This window comes from Larus michahellis, chromosome 7, assembly GCF_964199755.1.
Source record: "Larus michahellis chromosome 7, bLarMic1.1, whole genome shotgun sequence".
Taxonomy (NCBI): domain Eukaryota; kingdom Metazoa; phylum Chordata; class Aves; order Charadriiformes; family Laridae; genus Larus; species Larus michahellis.
In genome coordinates this window covers 48,146,178-48,169,324 of record NC_133902.1, presented here as the reverse complement: position 1 = coordinate 48,169,324, position 23,147 = coordinate 48,146,178, and the positions used below count along the sequence as shown (strand labels likewise).

Sequence of the window (23,147 nt, the reverse complement as noted above, 5' to 3'; positions counted from 1 at the left end):
AAGCCCTTTACTAAAAGGTTTTGAGTAGTTTCCCTGATGGCCAGCGATTTTGGACGTCATGCTTGTAATGGCAGTAAGGTGTCAAGACCTGAGTGTTCAAGGAAACACTACAGCACTTTAATTTATACGCACCTTTATTTGTGGGTCTCTGAGCAATGCATGCATGCACATGACCAACAGAAGTACTGCCGGTTTTGGGGGGAAAACAGCAAAACACTAGCAGGAAAATGCTAGAAGATTTTAGGGCAAACACTCAATCTTTTCTTTAATAGAAAAATGTTATCCATTAGATCTTTAAATGTTGAAAGATATTGGGGAAAAAACCCCTTAGTTCATATGGTCTCATGCTACTGTGCTCAGTGCCTCATCTGCAAGTCTTAGGAGGAAGAAGGGTTGAGCTGAGTCTTCTGGAAATTGCATGTGTAGTTGTGGCATTTGGTGAGGTGTTTTATCCCTGAGGCTTAGATAGCCAAACCACCCACTCTATAGTAAAACTGGAAAAGAAAGCCAATAGTGCCCCAGCACAGCAGTACAGACCTGCGCTGTGTTCTGCTCTGAACACCCAGGCTGCTATACATCATTATTTAAAATTTAATTTACTAAATTGAAAGATATCATGCTGCATATTAGGGAAATGGAGGAGCTTGACAGTTATTTACTATTCATGTGTGAATTAAGACAGTACCCTAAGAAGATTCTATCACAGCAAATCAGCTAGAGTTTTTTTCTGTACGTCTTTAGAAGACATGGGGATGGAAAAAGAAGGGCAGATGCAATGCTACTGGGCATGGGGCAGTCTGCTCAGCAGCTTCCAGGCTATGTTTGACTCGTGGCTTATCCCAGAGTCTGAGTTTTAAGCAGAATACATAGCCTCATTGCAATTATTTTGTACTCATTACCTGTCCTCAACTTTCCAGTGAGAGTTTTAAAATGGAAATCAGATAGAAAATGCTATACATATAAATAATGTATTGACTGTTTCATACAAACTGTATCCAAAAATGTGTTACTGCATGAACGGATGTAGTGATATAGTTACTTGATTAAGGAAGAACTGAGAAGTTAAGAACAGGCAAATAATTATGTACTGTATAATGATCATCGCAGTGGATCTATGCTGTTACTTCTCCGAGATGTGAATTGGGAGAACACCCACTGCCACCACAATTGGCTGTCATAGCACTGATGAGCCATCATACAATTACACTGTTTTTATATAGCTATAACATACCGTCAACATGAATGACTGGATCGGTTTACAGAAGAAAAAAATCCCAGTCTCATTATATATGCACACATACATATGCAATGGCAACAGTGCAGGCCATTCTCTCTGGGGATTCAGCTGATAAATAACTGAGGCTCTTATCTTGCGATTTTTAAATGTCACTAAACCAGCCCAGATGTATTTTTATCCCTTTACTGCCAGGCTGCCTGTCCATCACCAGAGACCATCCTACAGCCGTATGCGGTTGCCGCTGTCGGTGTACAGGCACTGTGCATCACCACGGGGACACCGCGGCACACCTCAGCCACTTGAAACACACGTTTGATGCAGCCCCCCCGCCCCAAACACCCCCCAGCGATTCCCCGCGGGGGGCTGCGGGCGCTGCCCACCGGCCCCGGCGGGCCGCGGGCGCGGAGCGGTCAGTGCTGCCGCCGGGCAGCGCACAGCGGCGCTGCTTCTCCCTCGAGCTCCGCGCCGCGTAACGCGCCTCGCCGCGGATTTTCCGCCGCCGTCTCAGCTTCGGCTTGAGAAAACTTTGACGCTTCCTTCCCCAGGTTCATTTTGACCCCCTTCGTCCCCGGCGAGCAGGGGGACATCGCGACGGGGAGACGCAGCCTCAGCCCGGGCCCCGGGTGAGGGGAGCGGCTGCGGGCAGGAGGACAGCGTTCCGCCCAGGGTTCTCTGCAAGCCCTGCCGGGCGGCCTCTCCGGGCGGCCTCCCGGGCGGCCGCTGCCACCGGGTCCGCACGGCAGCGCTGCAGCCCGGAGCCCAGCGGGAGACCCCGCGGCGCGATTCCGAGCCCAGCCCGGCGGCTCCCCCGCGCCCCGCTCCCATCCCATCCCCAGCCACAGCGACGCTGCCGGCCCTGCGCTTCCAGCAGGGAGGGAAGGGGCTGGATTTAAATGCAAACATCGCTCCGCCGCTGGCTTTTATTATCGCTCTCGGCTGGTGCCTCTCCTCCACCCTCAGCCCTCCCCACGCCGGCGGCACTTGAACCTGCCCGCCCGAAAAGTGTGCAGCCCCCTATCCCCGACCCCCCCGGGCCAGCCCCGCCGGCGCCCCTCCGCGGGGGGGTCTGGCCGCGAAGCTCCACGCCACCGTGCTTCGCGGGACACCCCGCCGACCCGGGGCGGCCGGCTGCGAGCAGCGGGAGGGCGGCGAGGGCGATTCGCCTGCGAAGAAATGCCCTGTTGAACTTTGAATATATTAGTTGACATCAGTGCGAGTTGGGGCTGCCAGCCCCTAGCTCCCTCCTCCTTCCCTACCTCCTCCTTCTCCGCCTCCTCCCCCTCCTCCCCCCCGGTCTCCGATGGAAAGAGTTGAAGCCGTGCTGATAGGAGCCGCCTGGAAGAGACAGCGGAGCGCAGGGGAGGACTTCGGTCCAAACTCCGGCCGCGCCGCGGGGACGCTGCCCGCAGCCGCTCGCATGGCCCGAGGAGGCGCTCCCTGAGCGCCGGGCCGGCCAGAGCCGCCGCTCCGCTCCCCTGCTCGCCCTGCGCCGAGCCCAGCCCCGCCGAGCCGAGCCGAGCCGCGCCGAGCCGCGGCTGCCCCCGCTCCTGCGGCAGCCGGAGCGCGATGTGCCGGTGAGCCCCGCACCGGGACCCCGGCGGCCACCCCGTAAGCGCAGAGCGGCGGCGGGCCGGGGGGCGGGCGGCGGGCCCGGCTGCGGGGAGGGGGGCGCGCAAACTTCCCAACTTGGCGGGGGGCCGGGGCGAGCGGGAGGCGCTGGGATGGGGATCCCAGGGAGGTGGGGAGCCCCGGGCTACTGCGCGGCTCCGCCGCCCCCGGCGCAGCCCTGCGGCGGGCGCGGGGTGATGGAGGGGCAGGGGGCACCCTGCGGGCTGTGGCGGGGTGTGCGTGCACGGCGCCCTGTGCATCGTCCTCTTGCCCCCCGCGGGCTGTGGAGCGAAAGGGGCTTTTCTTGTCGCTGTTTTTGCAGTCCGGCAGCGCTGGAGAGGACGTTAGGTAGGAGGTGGCAGTGGAGGTGGTTGCTTTCCTCTTTCTCTCCCTCCCAGATTCCCAGTTCTCCCTAAACCCGCGGAGTGGGACTGTGGCGTGAGGGAAGGGGGTGCAGCGGTGAAAAGCCGGATAGCCTAGACGGAGGGATATTAATGATTTTTTTTTCAGATGGTAATTTGTCTTTGTGGTAGGGGTGGCCCATTAAATTTCAGCTCACGTCCTGATGGAGATCAAAAGCGAAGGGGAGAGGGAGAGGGAAGCAGAGACTCTTGTGCAGCTCCTTAGCTCCGTGTATTGTTAGAAACTTATGGGGCGGGGGGGTTGGGGGGAGGATTCCCAGAAACGACCTTTGTCGATCCAGCTCCAACACCCACACCAAAAGTTAGAGATCTGTATTTTCCAACACTACCATCTGCTCCCCGGTGCTGCCCAGGAGCACGCTTACTGTTACGCCTCAGAGGAAACAAACAAAAGGTGTGCTTGCCAAGTCGGTACTGAACCTGTCTGTTCATGGGCTTTTCGGTGGAGTGTAAGTATAGAGGAGTGTCTATGTCCTAAAGGTTCACTGTATTCTGTTGTTTCAGTTTAGATTCTTAGATATAAATTTCCTGTCCTTAAAAAAGGTCTCCGAACATGGTACATGCCAGGTCATGGGGATTTTTTTGTGTTTTTATTTTTGGTTGGGTTTTAATTTTTGTCTTTTTTTTTTTTTCCCCCTTGAACTATTTATGTATGGATATATCGGTTTGGGATCATAGTAAAGTTTCATTTTCTGTTGTGCAAGTGTTCCCTCTCATTACAGAAAATACTTCTTTTCCTAAATTATAGTCTGAGTGGCAAGAGGTTAGCTCTCTCTGCCTCTGGATGGGTTCAGTGGTAGGCTGAGACCCGAGGCTGACTGCACTGTGAACAAAATAGAAACCAACTAAGCTAAAGTTATAATAGGTTTTGATTCTTACTGCTGTTTGAGATCAGTAGAGATCCCGGTTGAGTGAAGGCAAGGAGGAGGAGTGAGAGTAGCTGGAACTAGCTACTCATACAGAAAAGTGCTCTCCTGATTGTATGTGTGATTTGTAAGCACCCAAAGGAAAAAACTGGTCATAAACCGCAGAAAAGGTGGCAATAGGAAAAAGAAAAACCCTGCAGATATTTAATGAGATTTTTTAATAGAGATTTCATTTTTAAATAGACACTTGAATCATCCATAACTTTTTTCCTTTTTTCTCCCTTTTGGTCAAAAACTTTTCTGTTCAGATTGGACTGGATGATACGTAGACTCTGCACTAGGCAGGCTATAGTAGGGTATCTCTGCATTTTATGTTATGCCTCTTGCATTTTCAGTGAAGTGGAGGCAATTTCTCTTTTTTTTTTTTTTTTTTCTTTCTATCTTTCTTTCCTCAGAGAGATTAAGTTTTTGTTCTCCCCTGTCAGGGACATGTTAATCCTGAAGTTATGGGGGGGGAGAGAGATCCCGCCATTCAGAATATAGATATTTGCTTTGTTCATCCCCCCACCCTGTTAGGCTGATGGAATTGGCAGTGGCTGCCCTCCGTGACCTCCCTCCCTTCCTGCAAAGAGCTGGGGCAACCAGGGAAGAGAAAATGTCCAAACTCCAGCGAGTGAAAAAGCACAAACCCAGAAGACAAAAGGCTCAAACAGAGAGATCTAGGGGATGAGGGTCTGTGTGGGGAATGACTTTTAACAAGGTGGCCCTGATCAGTTCATATAGACTTGAAAAGATGGCATAGGGATGGGTTCGAATGTGTGTAGCCTGATAGAAACTCGATACAAGTTGTGCCATGGGATTTTAGTTGCTTTGCAGTAGAGATGAAACAAGTGCCCAAACAAGATGGCTTTGGTCATCCAGTATGATTGCCCTTTATTTTCCAGGCAGACAGCTGACTTGGGGCAACATACACCCAGACACTATAGTCTTTGCTTCTTACCTTGTAGTCAGTTGTAAAAGTCCTGCTTGACTTGGGCTGAGACATGGTGGGTCCTTGTTAGAGGAAATGTTCCTGGAGAGCAGTCTCACTCTGTGATATTAAACATGGCTTGAACATGGATTTCTACTTTAGTCAGGATTAATAACCATGTGAGCAGTCATGCTAGGGTTAAATAAGACCATCTGCATGAATATGTTTTCCTAAAAACAAATACATGACATGAAAAGTTTCTGTGCAAAGTCTAGGCTGTTGACTTGCTGTTTGGCAAAAGGGGGCAGTATCAAACAATACCACAAAGCAATCCGCTGCTGCACGGCTGCCTTTCTGCCTTAGTATTGATGTGTGCTGTATCTACTGGGATCTGGGAATTTAGGGTGTTATACGGTAGCCTTTATTCAGGTGATTCCTTGTCAAGACATCAGGGAGGTTAATTGACTGCGTAAAAGATGCAGGATCAAAGCTGTTATTGTTTTACTTTGTGGTTGCATCAGTTCCATATGCTGGTTTGACCAGTGAAAGCTTGGAAATTAAGGACAATGCTGTATGACTGCAAAGCTACTTTTATTCACATTAAGTGGGCTGACTGCAGTAACCTTAATCTGTTCTTACTCCACAGATTTTAGGGAGAGCATGATGAAGCCCTAACTTTGGATTGCTGTTCATATAAATGCTCTCCAAGGAACTGTCATCACTGTTTTCCATAGAAAGAAAACCAAACATTTTCTTCCCTAAATTTAACTTTCTTTGAGAACTCATTTGTTTCCAACCTAGAGAAATATATTGATCCATCTTATAAAATATTGGTTTTAGAATGCATTTAAAAACCTTTTCACCTTTTATTTATCTATATGCCTGGAAACATTAGATGAGCTATTCTTAGTTCATTTTTTACTGAGAGCCATGGGTAATTTTACCGAGGGTCTGTCATTGGAAAGCCATGCACTGGACTCCAGCTTCGTCAGGTCTCCTAAGTGTTGCTCACAGCCTTTGTAGTAAGAGCTGCAGCAGCAAGTGCAGACTGGCCCCAAGAAAGAGGGGAAGTGGTGAGAAATAAGGAGTCTGTCGTAGTAACATGAAGATGTTCCCCTGCTGGGGCAGTGCCAAGATCCAGAGTTCAGGTGCAGTCCAGTGTGAAGTCTGCAACTGGATTTGCCGCACTTCAGATCATGCCCAGCCACATTATTTCTGGTGTAAAACTGAAAGACCATCTGCAGATAGTGGTGGAAGCAATTCAGAACGATTTTCTAGGGGTGAAATTCATTGATGTTGGTTGTGCAGCAGATACATAGTATCAAGTCATGCTGAGATTGCAAAGTCAATCTTAAGTGATGCACTTACCTTTTACAGACTGAATACTGTGAAGGTGAACTGCCAGTATTTTAGGTTGAATCCTTGTGATTTAGACCAGGAGACAAACCGTGGTGTATTACAGTGCTGTCCCTGCTGTGCCTCAAAATGGTGTGTGTCTGAATATGAGTGTTGTTGACTTTGAGGATCAAGTCAACAGTTCTTTGTTATTGTTCTGTTGCCTTTTTTTCTTTTTAAGGAGGAAAACCCCAATTCACTGTCAGCTCATTTTGTTGTAGGGATTGTTTCTCTCCCTTTTACACTGTGGGCTGCTGACTCCTCCAGTGTTCCCAGTACCGGGACTCGTCCCCTCTCTGTCCATGGTGGCAATTTTCATTAGTTTCAGAGGGAGCTGTCTGAATATGAGATACAAGACTTCGACAGGTTTTTGAGCCTGCAACTTGTGTGGACAGTGCCTCGCTTGCTGCAGATTATTCTTCAAGCACAGTTAGCCTCAGTATTTATTTCACCTCTGTTCCTATTGTTGTCCAAAAATTACTGCATGACAGCAGTTATTCCTTACCCCGGGCTCAAACCATGTGAGCGAAGTGCAGCAGAGCTCCGACAGCACAACTGTGACTTTCAGTATGCGAGGTCTCCTTGACTACGGTGCTGCGACTCCCAAAGTTGTCTCTGCTTCAACACTCATATAAAGCACAAATTTTTAAGGTCCACAGAAAATCCGTCAAAGTGATTTTCTGATGATAGGTGTATGAGTAGTGATACTCTAGAAGTATTACTGTTATCAAATATGCATCTACAAACCAAACGGGTTTGTTTTGTTTTGGAAAGTAATAAGTCTGGGAGGTAATTTGCATGTGAAGGATGTTACCAAGTTACAGAGTATGACTCTGAATTGGTGACAAGGCTATTCATGTGCTTATAATTAAGCATATACCAAAGCACTGTGCTAAGGACTGGTGTGTCTTTATTTACTTTTTAGTGAGATTTAAATGAGATCATAAGTAAACATGCTGATTACTAGTCTTAATGCCCAAATCAGTTGTGAACACCTTGGGAGTTTATAAATTATCTGCGTAATTTCATTGCTTTTCAGTAAGAGGTCATTTGTGGAGAGAGCACAGGACATTTGCTTCCCAGAAGCTGCTGTGAAGGAGCTTGATCTTACAAGGTGCTACATGTTCTTCATTCTTGTTAACACGTCTCTGGGAAACTGCACCCTACATGATCAGGCCCTGATAAACACAAACCGTAGCAGTGTGTGACCTCTGTGGGTCACCTGCTTTGTTGAGCAGGCTAAATGCTTACGGGCTTGCTAGTCTCAATATATAATGTACTCCCTATTAGACTGTTGCTGGAAGCCAAATAAATTGCAGAGTGCCAGTTTCAAAGGTTTGACTTTATCCTTTGTGCAGCAACACGTGACCAGCTGGGACGTAGCAACCTGCAGAGAAGAACCACAGTCATTAGTTTTATCTCTGCCAAATGTTGTGCTGCACTCAAAAGCTTAATCATAACTTCAAACCCATGAGGCAGCCTCCATAATTGGGAAGAATATGTGAGGATCTGATGATGCCAAATAGATCCTCCAGTAGCCTTGAATCGTCTGTGTTATGGAGGACATACATACCCTGATGCTAGATATGCTCAGATGTTAAGCAGAGATGCAGTCTGCAGTCCTGCAGAACAGCCAGGCTAAGTCCTATGTAGATGATCTATAAGCCATTTGCAGTTTGTGGCTTCTGAAGTTTGTATATTTTGCAGATTGCTTGTGCCATAGTCTTCAAAAACTGTTAGCTTTTAAGACAAGCAGATGGCTTTACCAAAATATATTTGCTGGCACCTGGAACAGGTGGATCTGGAATCAATTTATGCAGTGTAATTTTTTCCACACCCCTTTTGGAACAATTTTATACCCTGGAGCCACCTAAGGTGCTTATTATGTAGCCAATAGGGAACAGCTTCTGTCTGACTACATAAGATTTTACACGTCTTTTATAGCTAATGCCTAGATTGAAATGCAAAATTTAGTGCTGGGAGTGCATGTGAATTTGTGAAACTCCCTGGAGAAAATGTGGGTGCGTGTATCAGTGAATGAATTATGCTCCTCCATAGACAGAGAGGGCTTTTTTTAGTGGTAACAAATGTCCTGTGTTCAGTGTTTGTCATTTTAAAAGTAGTATTTTTCATTTCAAGTGCAAACCTTGTGCAGGTTACTGATGTAGAGTAAAAATGAAAACATAGCTTTAACTTTATTTGAAAAGATAACAGAATGAAAATTTCTTACATGGCATGAAAGTGTCCTGACTCAGAGATCAAACTGGTGTTTCCAAAATACGCCTCCGACAGTTATGACTAGATATATGAGAAAGGAGGATCCTGCCTGTCTTCTCGAAGGGCAGGAAACAAACTTTGATGAGACCTTGGCCACATCCTCATTCTTGCAACAGAATCAGGGCCAACAAGCTTACTTGGCCGTGTAGATTCATAGTAACTTCAAGGAGGTTTTGGGTGGGTGCTGGGACCATCTGCACAACTCAGAGGTAGGATTAGGAACTAAATCTGGCAACACTTTGGGGCTAGCCTCTTAAGGAAAGATGATGCTGACAACGGATGGCCTGTTGGACAGGTTTAATTGCTTTGCTGTGTTGCCTGGCCACGTGGAAGTTGTTTAGCCTGCTGTCTCAGCTAAAGTTTACTTATTTATCTCCTATGATGCTGATTTACAATAGATCAAAGATTAGGGGAAAATAAATTAAGAAGACAAGAAAGGAAAGGGTAGGAAGTTCACGCTGGATAACTCAGTTTGACGGGATAATATAGTAAACTCAAGAACATAGAAAGAGATGCTTTTTGTAGCTTGTATATATAATGCAGGGAACGAAAAATTGGCTAGGTCTCAAAAGTTTGTTAGAGTGATTACAGATCCCCCTGCCCTGCCTCACGTTCTTTTCTCTGCTCTCTCTTCCTGATTGAAGATGATTGTCTGCCAGAAGGGGATTTTCAAGCACATGGTTTGGACAGGACAATCCGTCTATATTTATAAATCACTTAATATTTCACTCTCTGACCTTTTTGGGGTCTGCTCCACATATGAATGGCATTTTCATTAAAAAAAAAAGCTGAGACAGTTCCTGCCTCTGCCCAAGGTGCTCCTCCAGTCTTAGAGAGCTTAGCTTTTACTTGTAATTGCAGGTAGTAACCACCTACTTAAAATAAAAGACAACAGGGGAAAGAATATCATTAGTGGCTTGTGGTAGGATAAAGATTCATACTTCATTCAACATGCAAAATAGGACTATGCACTGTAACTATGTGCTCTTCCAATACTGATGAAGGATGATGTCAAGTAACACATAATACAAATTATGAAGAATTCCACAGTTCCTGCTTTGTGAGGATAATCAAGTGATATAATAGTACAACTTACCCTTAGTTCCGTTTTGACAACCATGCTCAGCAGTCAGAAGAAATAATCATCAGGGAGAGAAACTGAGGCATAAAAGGACTATGGCCTGGAGAATTTTGTGCTCATCTGTTAAAGATATCATGAAATATAACGATGCAGATAGGCGCCAAGCGGGACTGCCAGCGACTGAGATCAGTATGAATTAGACTTTGAGGTCTGTGAAAAGTCTGGTCTTACATGGCTTGCTCAAGGTCATAGAGTTCATTACTGGCAGAGGCAAGGTTACAACCCCTGAAAACACTTACTCACATACTTAATTCTAAATATGTAGTTAAATCCTATGAATTAAATGTTTCATCTCATTGCTTTCCTGCATCAGAGCCCTAGACTTGTGCCTTACAAGACTGCATTTATCTCCTTGCTAAACACTGCCAGTAGGTAACTTGATCGTGCAAATCCTTTACTCACCAAAGCAGTTCAGTTCAAGTTAGCGTGACGACAGTTTGAGAAAAAAAGTTTCCTGATCGCATGTGCACAATTGGTCCCAACATTTTGAAGATTAACTGGGGATCATTCCTATATTTTGTATTTTTATATGCACGCACAGACATGCGTCTATATAGATTGAATTAAAACAAAAGCAAGTGATTCACGTATTTAAAATTTAATGTTTTCCCCCCTTAACCAACAGAAATTGTTCCCGAGAGAGTAATTTACTAGATGCCTTCTGTATTTGCCTAGGACCGTACATCAGGAATACAAACTATGATATTGCTAATGCTATGTGTTTCCTCTAATGGGTCTTTGAAATATTAAACCAACTTATATTTGGAATGAGCTTTGCACACCTCCTTGTCTGTGGTTGCTTTGCAAATCCAGGCTTCACTGCTTTGCCTTGGAGAATTATGAGTTTATTATACTCCTGGAATGCTAATAGCACTTCGTTTTTCCCCTAAATTTCTTCTTCATATTTATTTATTGATTCTTCATTTGAGCACAGTTTCGCAGATAATGGTGGTACTACTGAGAATAGCTGGTGTGAGTTAATTTTAAGAAGGCTGAAGTTACAATGCCATCCTTCTTTGCCAAGAATCTCTCTGTAAAGTTCATAAGCTAAGGCATCCAAAATGCTAAATTAGTTAAGATGACTGGATAAGATTACTCCCAATGTTATATTTCATTCCTAGTTTCATAAAGACAACGTGTGTCAAGGCTGACAAACCTAAATTTATTTTTTCATTGAAAACTCATTGGCAGATTTGAAGATGACATACTTTAGGGAAGAAGTCTTTTTTACGATCACTTGGTCTTTACTCAAATGAAGAACATCGACTTGTAAGAGAACACATGTGAACTGGGTTTTTAGCATTTCACTCTTTACTTTATGTTTTACTTTTGATTCCTGGGATTCTTTCCCATCTAGTGCCTCCTTCCACAGTGATGGATGGTAACTCCAGAAAGGTGCTTTCCTCATTTTATCTGTTTTCCCTGAAGGCACAGAACTTCCCTGAGCTGATTCATGTTCAAGCTGGTCAACTATTCTAAACAAACATCCAATTTCAATTTAAATATTTCTGAAGGAAGAGAGCATACTGCAATTCTTGGTGAACTGTTTAAAATGCAGCAGCCCTTGTGATTATGTTGCCTCTTAGTTTCACAGTTGCTAGGTTCTTGGTCCTGTTGTGATCTCATCTGGAGAGCAGAGCATCATATTTTCTTGCTGTGGAAGTACTTGTGAACTGCAGTCAAGTAATCTCTTAATTTCTATGTGATATTTCAGTATGATACTGGATTCTCCTGTGTTTTTTCAATCCTTATTACCTGATGGCTCTTCTCTATATGCTTTCTAAGGATGCTACTGGCCAAAGAGGACAGTAGCGCTGACAGCTGCAAAGGTTTGGTAGAGCTTGAACAGCAGAGATTGTAGAGCAGAACTGAGCAGATACATAGCAGGAGATAAGGACTATAAGCTTGGAAGGCAGAAAATAGGGATAGTGGTATAGGAAGCTCTTGGCATGAGGAGCCTGGTGCGATACATGCCTGGTGAAGAACTGGCGTAGCTGTAGTAGTAAAAGGTAACAGCAGGTTTTTCCTGGAAGCAGGTTTTTCCTGGAGCATCCTCCTATGGCTGAGAGGTGGGTAGGGACTGCAGCAGCCATACTGCTTGTAAATCAGAGCAGCGTTGTATCAGAGGACTTCTCTGCAGGGAAATGTCACAACATCTGTCTGTACTTTGCCAGGGCATAACCAGACTCTGTCTTGCAGTCAGGAGCACCACGATGTAGGCAAAGAGAGAAAAGACACTTTAAACTAACTGAGGGCAGAGTTCAGCTTGAATTTCTGGTGGGGAAGGCATTCCGTTCTTGCAAGTGTAAGATCTGGGCCTGCAGGATAAAACTCACTTTTGCAATCTGTACAAATGCATGAAGTGTTACTCATTTCAGTGAAATGACCTGTGGATGAGAAATTACCAGCCTGAGTTCTTGATTGCTAACACAAGGCAAAGACTCTTCAACTATTTCCAAAATTTATACTAGTGTACGGTTGGACTGCACTAACCTTAACTGTGATACTTAGAGGTAACTGAGAGGACTAGAACCTTCCCATAAGTAATACAATTTCTGTTTTTAGTTTGGAAAGATGTTATCATTTAATGAAAACTTTATTTTCTGGCAGCCTACTCTGCTATCTCTTTACAAAGCTCTCAAAGGACTTGGATGTCCATGAAAAGCGCCAGAGCGCAGTTCTACTCACAGATACACTAGTGCAGCCCCGTTGAAGAGTTGTGGTTGTGTTTGACTGAGGACTAGCAGTATGAGCCCAAAAACTCAAAGACAAGTTTGTACCTATGGAAAAGGATTGCATAGGGATGGTATCAGTCCAGAGGCACCCTCCAAAACTAGGTCTGCAAGATTACGCTGTTGCAAAACACAGCATCAAAAGCATTTCCAGTTTTAATTAAAACAAAACACAAAACAAGATCCCTATTTCTGTTGAATTTTAAGCTTCCCAAATGTTTGAGCATGAGATGCAGAAGTAATTGATTAGAAACAGAAGTAAAATAATGAGGCTTTCTTTTTTTTTTTTTCCTTTCCCAAGCTGATTCGACTGAGGAAGGAAAAAAACCTCTGAAGTTTTTACTTGGGTCGAGTAAGACTTTTCTTCACAAATAGACCAAATGAACTACTGAAGTGCTTCACTGAAGTTATCATAGGGACCTAAACCAGTGGGATTATTTACACAGCAGACTTCTACCTGGTAAAATCAGAGGTTTAAATTAACAGTATAAAAAATTGGAAATAATCTGATGTCTGCAGTTCTAATGGTCTAAGACATTTGTAGAAGAGATTAAGGCCTGATCCTATGCCAAGGGGCATCAGTAGCAAAAGTTCCAGTTATGTAAGTTAAAATTGTTTTTTTTTACTTAAAAACCCCCAAAAGTTCACGTCTTGCAGCTCTTATCCAAGGACTATTTGCTTTTGAAATTGGCATGCTACCTGAGTCAGGGCTGCATGAGTTGGCCCCAGGTTTTCAACCTGACGGTACCTCTTTAAAATGCAGCAGTATAATTTAGGCATCTCTTATTTGTTTTGAATAGCAGAGCTAACATGTCTGTCAGTTACAATGACTTGATAGACACGATTAAAAGGCAGGGGATCCGGAAAAATGCATGCTTATCACAGCCAACCTTCCCTGATGAAAAAGTAAGTGGCTCAGTGGCATATTTGCAATTGAGGTGTAACTGAAAGCATTTTTAGAAATGTGCTTTGTAGACTGCTTTGAAATGGTGTTTTCTATTATGACCAGTTTCTGGAACAGATTATCATGATTGTAGGAAGCACTTCAAAGCAGATTGATGTAGGAAGATCTTTCCCCGAAAACTTTGTCTTCTCTGTAAGACAGAAAGCTACAAATGTGTCTGCAATCTGTGTTGTTTCAGCTACAACAACATTTATTTGATAAAAATGGGCTACTATCAATTTCCAAAATGCTACAAAGCTCTTGGTATTTTGCTGGCCCCTCTGTTTCACAGAGGGTTTCAAAGGTTGTGTATCCTTTCTCCCATATCCTTCTAAATTTTTTTAAAGGCTGAGATTTAAGCATTGTAATGAAATATTGAACTGCATCTGATAAACAGTTGCATGCTTAATTTCATGTACCGGTGGCCAGACTTTCACAGAACAGATCTTGACACATCATCTGGTCCATTCCCCAACCTCAGACAGAATCAACTTTACCTCCACCATTCAGCTGAACACAGGCTCAGCTGAACTCAGCAGTAGGTAAACCTTGGTAGGAACTGGAGATGTGCTTAAAATATATTAACCTCTGAATTTTCACCCACAAGACTAGCTGTATTCTGTTTCAGCAAGACTCCTAAAACTTTACGTGTAGGCCGAAGTCTGTATCTTGGAGAACTGAGGCCTTTTACATATTTACAAACACAGAAGCAAACAGGAAAAGCCAACTTTCTGGTTGGTATGAAACCTGGTGGTAACAGCACATTGAAGTGTGGTGGGATGCCAGTAAATTTTTCTTGTTTTTCAACGATATCAAAGAAGAAGGAAGCTTGTGCAGAAAATGAAAGGCAGCAGTAAGAAGAAAGAGAAGAATCAACTAGAACTGTCTTGCTCTACTATATTTAGTAGCACATGTAGAGGACAGGAAGAAGAATTTACAAAAAAGTGTTATTTTGTGCCTTATCCAGCTGTAATATAGCAAACTCATTGCATTGTCCTTTATGATTCCTAAGTGAACAAATTTCCTTTTTACCAGGGAAGAAGCTGAGGCAAAGAGAAGTTGAGTCACTTGTCTAAGCTGGTAGAGGGAAGCAGTGAATGAGAGTCCTGCAGTCACAGTCACTTTTTCTTTTTTGGCAGCTGAAATATGATGAATTCTTTATGTCAAAGCAGAAGGGCCTTGAAATAGTCCCTGCCCTTTCTGGGAAATTATTTTTTCCTATAAAGCAAGGCCAAATGCTGTTGATGGATGCCTTATGAATACTTATGATAATTGTTAAAAATACATTTTTGTTTTATCCGCAGTGTCATCAAATGAAACATTCTGACAAATTAGTCTGATACCAAAATATTGTGTTGCTTTTCTCTCTCAGCTCTTTCAATAACTAAAGCAATACACTCTGTATGCTATAATCCATGCGTTCAGTTCAAAGTTGCCATCTTTCTGTTTGAAGCCCCAGCAGGACCTTCTCTTTACTCTTCTGCTCAAGCATTTGTCACCTTTCAGAGGCTGGGAGCCTGTCTTGTTTGTTAAAGAAAATAGCTGTTGGCAGAGAGACTCTTCCACACAACTCATGTTATAGGTTGCCTCTTGCTTTCCTATAGCCACACCGTGTCCGGTGTTCACTCAAAATGTGGGAATGGATGGGTCTGATATGCTGCAAGTTCATGTGTCATCAAACAGTCTTCAGCACTGGCCTGCTCTGCCTTGGCCCCGGTAAGGACTCTGTAACTATGCTATGTGGCACTTCTTTAACGTGTTCATCCTCACTCACGCATCACGTCATCGTTTAACAACCTGCTTTATTCCTTCCTCAAGGTGCCTTCTTATTATTTAATTCCATAAAGTTTATTCTTTTAGAGTACAATTTATTTATAAAATGTGGTGAGTAAATGAAGTTATCTTATGCAAAGGACTTATTCTGGTTCTTTTTGAAAAAAATGCAGATCACTTAAATAAACTTCTAAAACAGACAACTCTGTGAACCTTTTCTTACCCTTTCTTTTCTCCAACATAGAAAATTAATGGCTAAGCACCAATTTTGTCCATATTTTTAGTGAGAATAAATTAATCTACTTAATATGTAGTGTGCTTCTTGCATCTACACATAATTAAATCATATTTGTTCTTAGAAACTATTCATCTAGTGTAAACCTGCTTCCTAAGTAAATATTCCTTTAATTAGTAGAACAAATAGATTGCGGGATTTGGAGTTGATTATCACAGCATTCCTTTCCCTGATGTCTGCTTCAGATCTGCACAGCGGAGAGGTCTGCTAAATACAGCCAGGGAACACAGCATCAAGCTTTTTTGCAGTTTGAAAATAAATACATCTTATGAATACTTCACACCTACGGAACCCTTCATTTGGGGATTACAAAGTGCTTTGCCATGCTGTGTGGGTATTATTTATTTCCATTTTAGAGGAGGATAAAGTGAAACAGAGAGAGATTAGGGCCAATATGCAACATCCCCATATTGTATTAATAGGCATCGCTGTGCTAAGATGTATATGGTTGTACACTACTCATGTAAAACAGCAGAGGACATGGCTTTTCATGCAGGCTAATGAGGCACAGCCTCCATTTTTGGATGCCTGGTTGTGCGTTTCTGGTCTCAGGGGTCCTGAAAGCTCAAAGATGATGGAAGTCAGAGAGAGCTAAAGACTCTGGGGATCTCGGAGCCATGCCTCTCCCGCAAGGCACCTCATTTTCAGATTTGGCCGCTGGTGTTTAGTGGCTGAGGACTGGGGTGTGCAGTCAGTGGCAGAGATGAGAGAGGAGTGCAGGCGTCCTGCTGCCCGGCCTTGCTGTGCCAGAGCAGAACAATTTAGTCACAAATGCAGATCCTTGTCGTCATCAGACAACTCATGTAGGAGGTTGGAAGCTCCATCTGAACAAGTACAATAGCCATGTGCATGTCCTTAGTGTTTCTGCACTTGCCTCTGGGAAGGTGTGTGTGTATGTGGGTGTCACTGTTTCCTAGGATTTTTTGTGTTGAGACTGTTGAGGAGTAATTCCCCAGAAGTTTTGGGAGAAATACATTTCCTGTGGGAGGAGTGTTTTGAGAGTTGTCAGCAGCATCAAGTTTCCTAACTGCAGGGTGAGGAGTTTCTGATAGGGGAGGGCAGATTTTGAGTTCTGACTTTCTCCTGCTGAGTTAATTAGCCAGACTTTAAAGCACTTCCTCTCCTGAGATGGAGTTTCTAATGTGGGAAAGAGAGGTAAGAGGCCATAGCCAAATGAGAGCCCCAATTACGGACGCAGGTGAACAAGGCTTGTAAACAGCTGTCTTGAGTCTGAGCAGAAGACCGCGTCTGCCAGTGAAATACTGTATCGACATATCCTTAATGAAAAGAAAGGGTTTACTATGGAGTCAGCAGCCAAAACATCCTTTCTGCTGTTAGAGTGCAGCATGCCACATGTGCTGTGCTTCTTCCTGACTTTGCTTCAGGAGTGCAGTGCAATGGAGGTGGCATTTGGAGGAGACTCGGGAATGTCAGAGCTCAGAGTGGCAACTGGATGCTGTGAGATACCATGTTAAAGGGGACAACTCTTTGCACCTGCTTGTCTTTGGGTGAGTTAAATTCATAAAACCATCCCCACTCACACACATACTGACTTACAAAAATCCTCTCTTCTTACAGTTGCTGTTTGCTTTTTTTCCTCACTGGAGCTATTAGATGTAGCCAAACCTGGTCAGATTATGGACTGTGAAGGAACGAATATCTAGCTTAAACAATAACATCTTTAGCATTTAACAGGTTTATAGTTTTATTTCTCTATGCACTTTAGCTCTGAAAGCGCAAGGGCTGTTCCTTCAAGGCTCTGAGGGCTTTATTTTAAAAGCAAAGGCATCAACTGCTCAGGTAAGTACCTAGGACGCTGGTAGTGCTAATACAGCCTGTGCCTTGTCAGCTAGCGCAGGTATCATCATAGTGGTTGCATCTCCTGCCTGTGGTGGAATGATAACTAAAGAGTGCCTTTATGTGGTTTGATGTAATCCTCTTAACCACAAGAAGATGTTCTGACTGTGTAATACAGTATCTGCACGGGGAGTTAGCAGGAAATACCTATTGCAATTTATATTTACATCCTGGATTACTGGGCAATAATTTCCTTTTTGCAGGAAGTTCTAACTCATGTAGAGGTCAGATGGTGCAGGGACAGGAAGTTTAAGGCAACTCCAAGAGGATGTCTGATGGGTGCTCTCTGCCTCACCTTTCCACTGTGAATGAGTGCGAGAGTACGTGTAATCTGTTTTGTTCATTGAGATCAAAAGTTCTTTTGGCATGAGAAGTTACTCCATGGATAGCACCTTGTGCCATGCCACTCATGTGGAACCTCTACCTGTCTCTGTAACGCAAATAGGAGTGTGAATCCATCTGAAATCCAAGTGCCTTGTGGTTTAAATGCTTTCTCTTTGTTTTCAGATAACAACCTCTTTAGCTCTTTGAGGCATTTAATGAAAATTGTTTTAGCAGGACTGCACTATCTTACAGAGCATTGTATGTGTTTTTGTGTAGTTAGGAGTTGAAACCGTACAGTACAGCTGAAGCCTCAGCGTTTTACTGTGTTGTGATAGGTAGCATCGATTTTACAGTTAGGTGAGACTGATTTCAAATGTTCCCTTATTGAGTTTATTGGCACCTACAACTAACAATGTTGAAAGGTTAAATGGTATGCACGTTACACTGCACACAGCCCAAAAATTTGTTTAGAGACCCAAAACAATAGAGTCTCTTGTGACTGCTCTCTTCACCCTGCAAAATTTCTGTGTGTGGATGTCTAGCCTTGATGAGGCTCTTCCAGATCACTGGACAGGGTCTTCTTACATCTTTTCTCTGCCCCTTGTGGAGAATATTTCTGACTGAAAACTGAATTGAAGGAAGGGCAGAATAGGCTCTTGAGCTGCACATAGGTTGAAGACTGAGAGCATTCCTGAAACATCTGGCAACGACCTGGCATTGATGGCAACATCAAGTCCTGTTACAGGCTTACTGTGTGAACATGAGCATGTCCCATGAGCGCTCCATGCTTCATTACTCAGCCACCTGGCAAAGCAAATGGTACTTCACAGAGATGCTGTGAGGCTTTGGTCACTGAGATTTGTGAAGGTCTGGGAACAATTACTCTGGGCTGGCTACAGAATTGCAAATATTAATATTGCTTGCAGTCAAGCAATCCTGTATAACTGTCACCTGCTTTGGTCTGTGTTAACAGTTAGAAAGGGACATGAATTCACTGAGAAAGAGAGACATGTGCTGTGATTGCTTAGATACAAACCTGGGAATTGGTAAGTTTTAACTTCTAAACTCATCCCTACTGGCAGCTCACTCATTGCCTTGGGCAAACAATGGGAAGTCAGTATCAGGTTTCTGTTGAAGTAATAATGCATAAGAAAAAAAAAAAAAGAAGATAGACAGTATTTTCTAGAGTTGTGAGAATTAATCAGAGATTGTTTTAAAGGATTGCCTGAAAAGTGCTATATATTTTAAATGGCTTCCCATCTCTGCATATTAGTTGTACGCATAGGAAAAAAATCAGTCTGAAGCACAGCTCCCATTTGGTGATTTCCGTTTGAAATTACCCTTTCTTTCATGACAACAACAGAAAGGACAGATGTGTGCTATTAAAAACAAGATGTTCAAACTGGCAGCATTATCTCTGAAACCCACCCTGCTAGAGCAGCGCTTGCAGAAAAACTAGATTCCCACCAGTTAGCTGCTGCTAACTCTTCCACTTCATTCCCCAAATTACTTGCAGAACAGCTGGCATTAGCCACCCTTATTTCCTTTGATGCAAGAAGTTTGCATTTCCCGTTCTTAGATTCCTCCACACCTGTGCTCCCAGTAACAAGCAGTGATCAGTGGTGAGTCACTTGACACCCTGTCTGTCTAGTGTTGGCTTTGCTCCTAGTGACGTGCCAGCCTGGGTGGAAAAAAAAAGAAGTTAAAAAAACATAGACCCTAAAGGCATGATAACTTGAATTATTTCCCTTCACCCCTTCCCTTCCTGGAGTGGAAATCCAGCTTGAGCATGGGGTTCACAAACTGGAAACAAGGGGCTGACTCTGTGGCTGCTGTTGGCTATGATCCTCCAAACCTCAGCGATTGAATTGAAAACCAGCCCTCTCTGGTGCATTATGGCTTGCACACTAGATTTAATCATTGAGTTTCCTTTGAGGACTAAAAGATTACAAAAGAGTTGCCAAAGCTGTTTTGTCAGTGGTCCACAATCCCATGATACCCTAGCTGACTTGACTTTGAAGTGGGCTGCAGATGAAGATGCTCTCCGTTCTCTCTTCTACAAATGCACATTGCAAGGGTCCAACTGCTGCTGAAGTTCCCGTCAGCTTGATCAGTTGGCACCAGCTTTGATGTGGAACAAAATGCTGAGGGCAAATTGTCTCTACCCCTCTAAAAGTTACTCAAGAAGTTACTGTATCTGTTCCTTCTGAATTTAAAGCCTATGAATTGGCTACAAGCCTCCTGCTATGGACCTGATCCAAAGATCATTCAAATAAAAGGGGGAGGGTGTCTTAAAATTCTTTCCATCAACTTTAGATCAGGCTGTCTTTTAAAGATACTTGTCCTCTCTTCTAATGTGAACCAGGTATTCTTGAGGACCGTGCCTATCTTCTCTGTTTCAGAAGTTTTTGCATTTCACTCCTACTGGCATGCCCAGTTCACCATTCCTCTCATTTAGTGTGACTTGTGGTCTGTAGAAGCAGGTTGGTTTTCATTACTGCATCAGACATGGATAGCTACCAAGATTGTATTTTAACAGAAGGTGGAATATATCAGTGTTGTACAACTGAAGTTAGAGCCAATAGCATATTTTACCTTTAAACTAGTGAGTTTACCAAAGCCAGTATTTTTTTAAGCTGAATAGGGACTGTACATCTGTTGTGCTACAGCTGGAATACACATCGTTAAGGGCAGGGTGCCCTCTCCAGGGGCTGGGTGTAGTGCTTTATATGCTGTCCACCTGCAATGGACTGTTTTCACTTGGCTGAACCGAACTGTGGTCATGGTTGAAAATAAGCAGATTTGTTATTTAATACCTTTGGCAGTCTGACAGGGAGTTGTAGTAAAAAATCTAGAGCGCACTTGGTTGGCATCCTGTTCCCATCAGGAAGGGCTCATGTAACAACAGATCCCCGTGCTTGTCCTCTTCAGCCAGGGGTGTTGTACCTGCTGGAGAGAGAAGGACCCCTAGGGTGTTGCTGTGTATTGACACCAGTCTGCAAAGGATAATCTGCAAAGTAGTACCACTGCTTCTCAGAAAGAGCCTTGGCTGCCCTCTTTGGTGAGGGAGATGAAGGCAGTGTTTTGTAGCCTGGAGTTCATGGGTTCCTGATGCAGGGAAGTGATGCTGTGTTTGGTTGTCCTCAGAGGTCATAGATCTGCTCTGCTGAATGCAGGAGGGCAGGTCTCTTCTGTTTCTCTGTCAGAAATCCCCCCAAAGGCAAGAGCAAACTTCAGTCAAATTGCTTCTCTTACAGGCTGGTAATTTATGTGTCTCTTTTGGCTGGCAATGGGCTGAGCTCCAACCTTTCTCATGCTGTTTGCCCTATAACCTCTGTTCTTTTCCCGATTCCCATCGGCATTGTCAGAAATGGGCAAGCTCCCGTCTGCCGCCGGCCGGGCTGCTGCCGACTGGGCTGCTGCCCTCCCAGCAGGGCAGGGCTCTCCCCGGCCCCGCACGAGATGCTGGCATCTCCCTTCCCTCCCTCTGCCCAGTCCCTGCAGGCTGTAGTGCTTGGATGTTGTCCTTTGCTTTCATCCTCATAACCGTACCTAATCCAGTGATTACAGCTGTTTGTGTTTCACCAGAAAACCTCCGCATCTGTCTGATGGGCTGGTTGGGGTGGTAAGGGAACGAGGAGTTTTCAGCCACTCCTAACTTGGGCTGAAATGCACAGACTTTTAATCACATTTTCAACTGAATGCTAACGGTAGCTGTTTGTGAAGCCAAGAATGTGTCTCTTCATGCCACTCGAACGCTTTACTGAGGGTAAGGGCACGATTAGTCATTCAGCAGGCAAACATCTGGTGCTTTTCGTGCCCCGCAGCTCTTCCTAGTTAGGAGGCCTCACCTCGGCCTTGCTAAGCTAGGAATGTGTTAGTGCAGGCATTTTAATTTTATGCTTTTAACCACCACCGTAAATGGGTGGGGGGTAAAACGTAGTTGCTCATGTGGTCTTTTCCAGTTCTGTATCCTTGTATTTCTAGATTCCAGTTCATTCTAGACAACAATTTCTCTCCCTAGGGATGTGTGATAGATAAAAGAAATAGGATTCTCAGAGGTTTTCTAACCCATTAACTCTGTCCTTTCAGGCAGAATAGGAGTCAGAAAAGCAGGGAGAATAAAAAATGCCCTTATGCAATTTTTGTTCCTTTTGTCCCCATGCTTGGCTTCTCTTCTGAATCCAAGTCACCCTTTGAACATGGGCAATTCATGGTTGATATTCAAATCCTTGCAAAACTTCTTCCTTTTGTTCCTTTTCGCTTCCCTTGTTTCTTTTATCTCTGGTAGCCCACTTAGGCTTTTAATTCTAGAATGACAACAAGTTTCTTTGTTTTCCACAACTGGGGAAATGCACTTTTCCAAATGCCTCTCCTGGCATCTTGGAATGCAATAACTGGCTTCTTCCACCTCTTCTACCTCTTAGCACATCCTTTGTGTTAAAACTGCTGACTTTGACTTTTGTTTATCTCATGTCTTCTTCCAGAAGCAGTATGAGATCTGCTACTGAAAGTGCATTACAGCTGCTAGGAATGCAAACAGTGTTTGCAGACTAGCCCTGAATTCCTCCAGGTATCTCAGTAGATCTTAATCCCAACCTGTTTTCTTTATCCAGGCATAGCTTCCAGGCACACTCAGTCTCACAGAAACATGGTGAAACTGGTCTGTTGTCTTGCAAAGTGCAAGGAGAAGTTCTAGTTAAAGTGCCCCTCACCATCATTTAGAAAGTAAGATCTCTGTGCTGAAAAGTCTTCGCTGCACGATATTTCATTAATTGCAAGGTGACAGAGACAGCATATTGTACACAGAGAACTTGTGCTCTCTGTCTCATGTTCCTGTGCAACCTGCTCTAGGTGAACCTGCTCTGGAAGGGGGACTGGACTAGATGATCTCCAGAGGTCCCTTCCAACCCCTATCACTCTGATTCTGTGCTTCTGTCTGTTGTATAACGTATATTTATGGAGACTACTAAGGTGGATGGTGGGGATCTTTTGACCCAAAGAAGAATTATTAGTAAATCATAAGCTAATTAGAATTGGAAAAGGGCTGACAGCCTGTCTAGTTCATCCCTTGCTAATGTGTGATTGTTCCCTACAATGCATTTTCTCCTCTTGGCCTTAAATAACTGAGCATCTATTGCTTCCTTAGGAAAGTGTACCATTCACCAGTAGTGAACCCTGTCTAACAGCCACCCTAAACGTTCCTTAATTTCCTTCTCCCGACTAACTCTTTTTAGATTTTTACACTTTTCCAATATTTATAGATAGCTCTGTTGTTACCATATGTCATGTCAGTGATCAACAATC

General features: G+C 44.0%; 1 protein-coding gene across 3 annotated transcripts in view; it reads left to right on the top strand.

Annotated features, from left to right (window-relative positions):
- The first annotated feature begins 2,529 nt into the window (after window positions 1-2,529).
- Window positions 2,530-23,147, top strand: part of SEMA5B (semaphorin 5B) — a 272,794-nt gene continuing 252,176 nt past the window's right edge. Inside the window, exon 1 of one of the 3 annotated variants that reach the window (XM_074594867.1) lies at window positions 2,530-2,845. The gene's annotated coding sequence lies outside the window, so the exon portion shown is untranslated. The remainder of the gene's footprint in view (window positions 2,846-23,147) is intronic. The other 2 variants (XM_074594864.1, XM_074594865.1) reach the window with 2 other exon arrangements.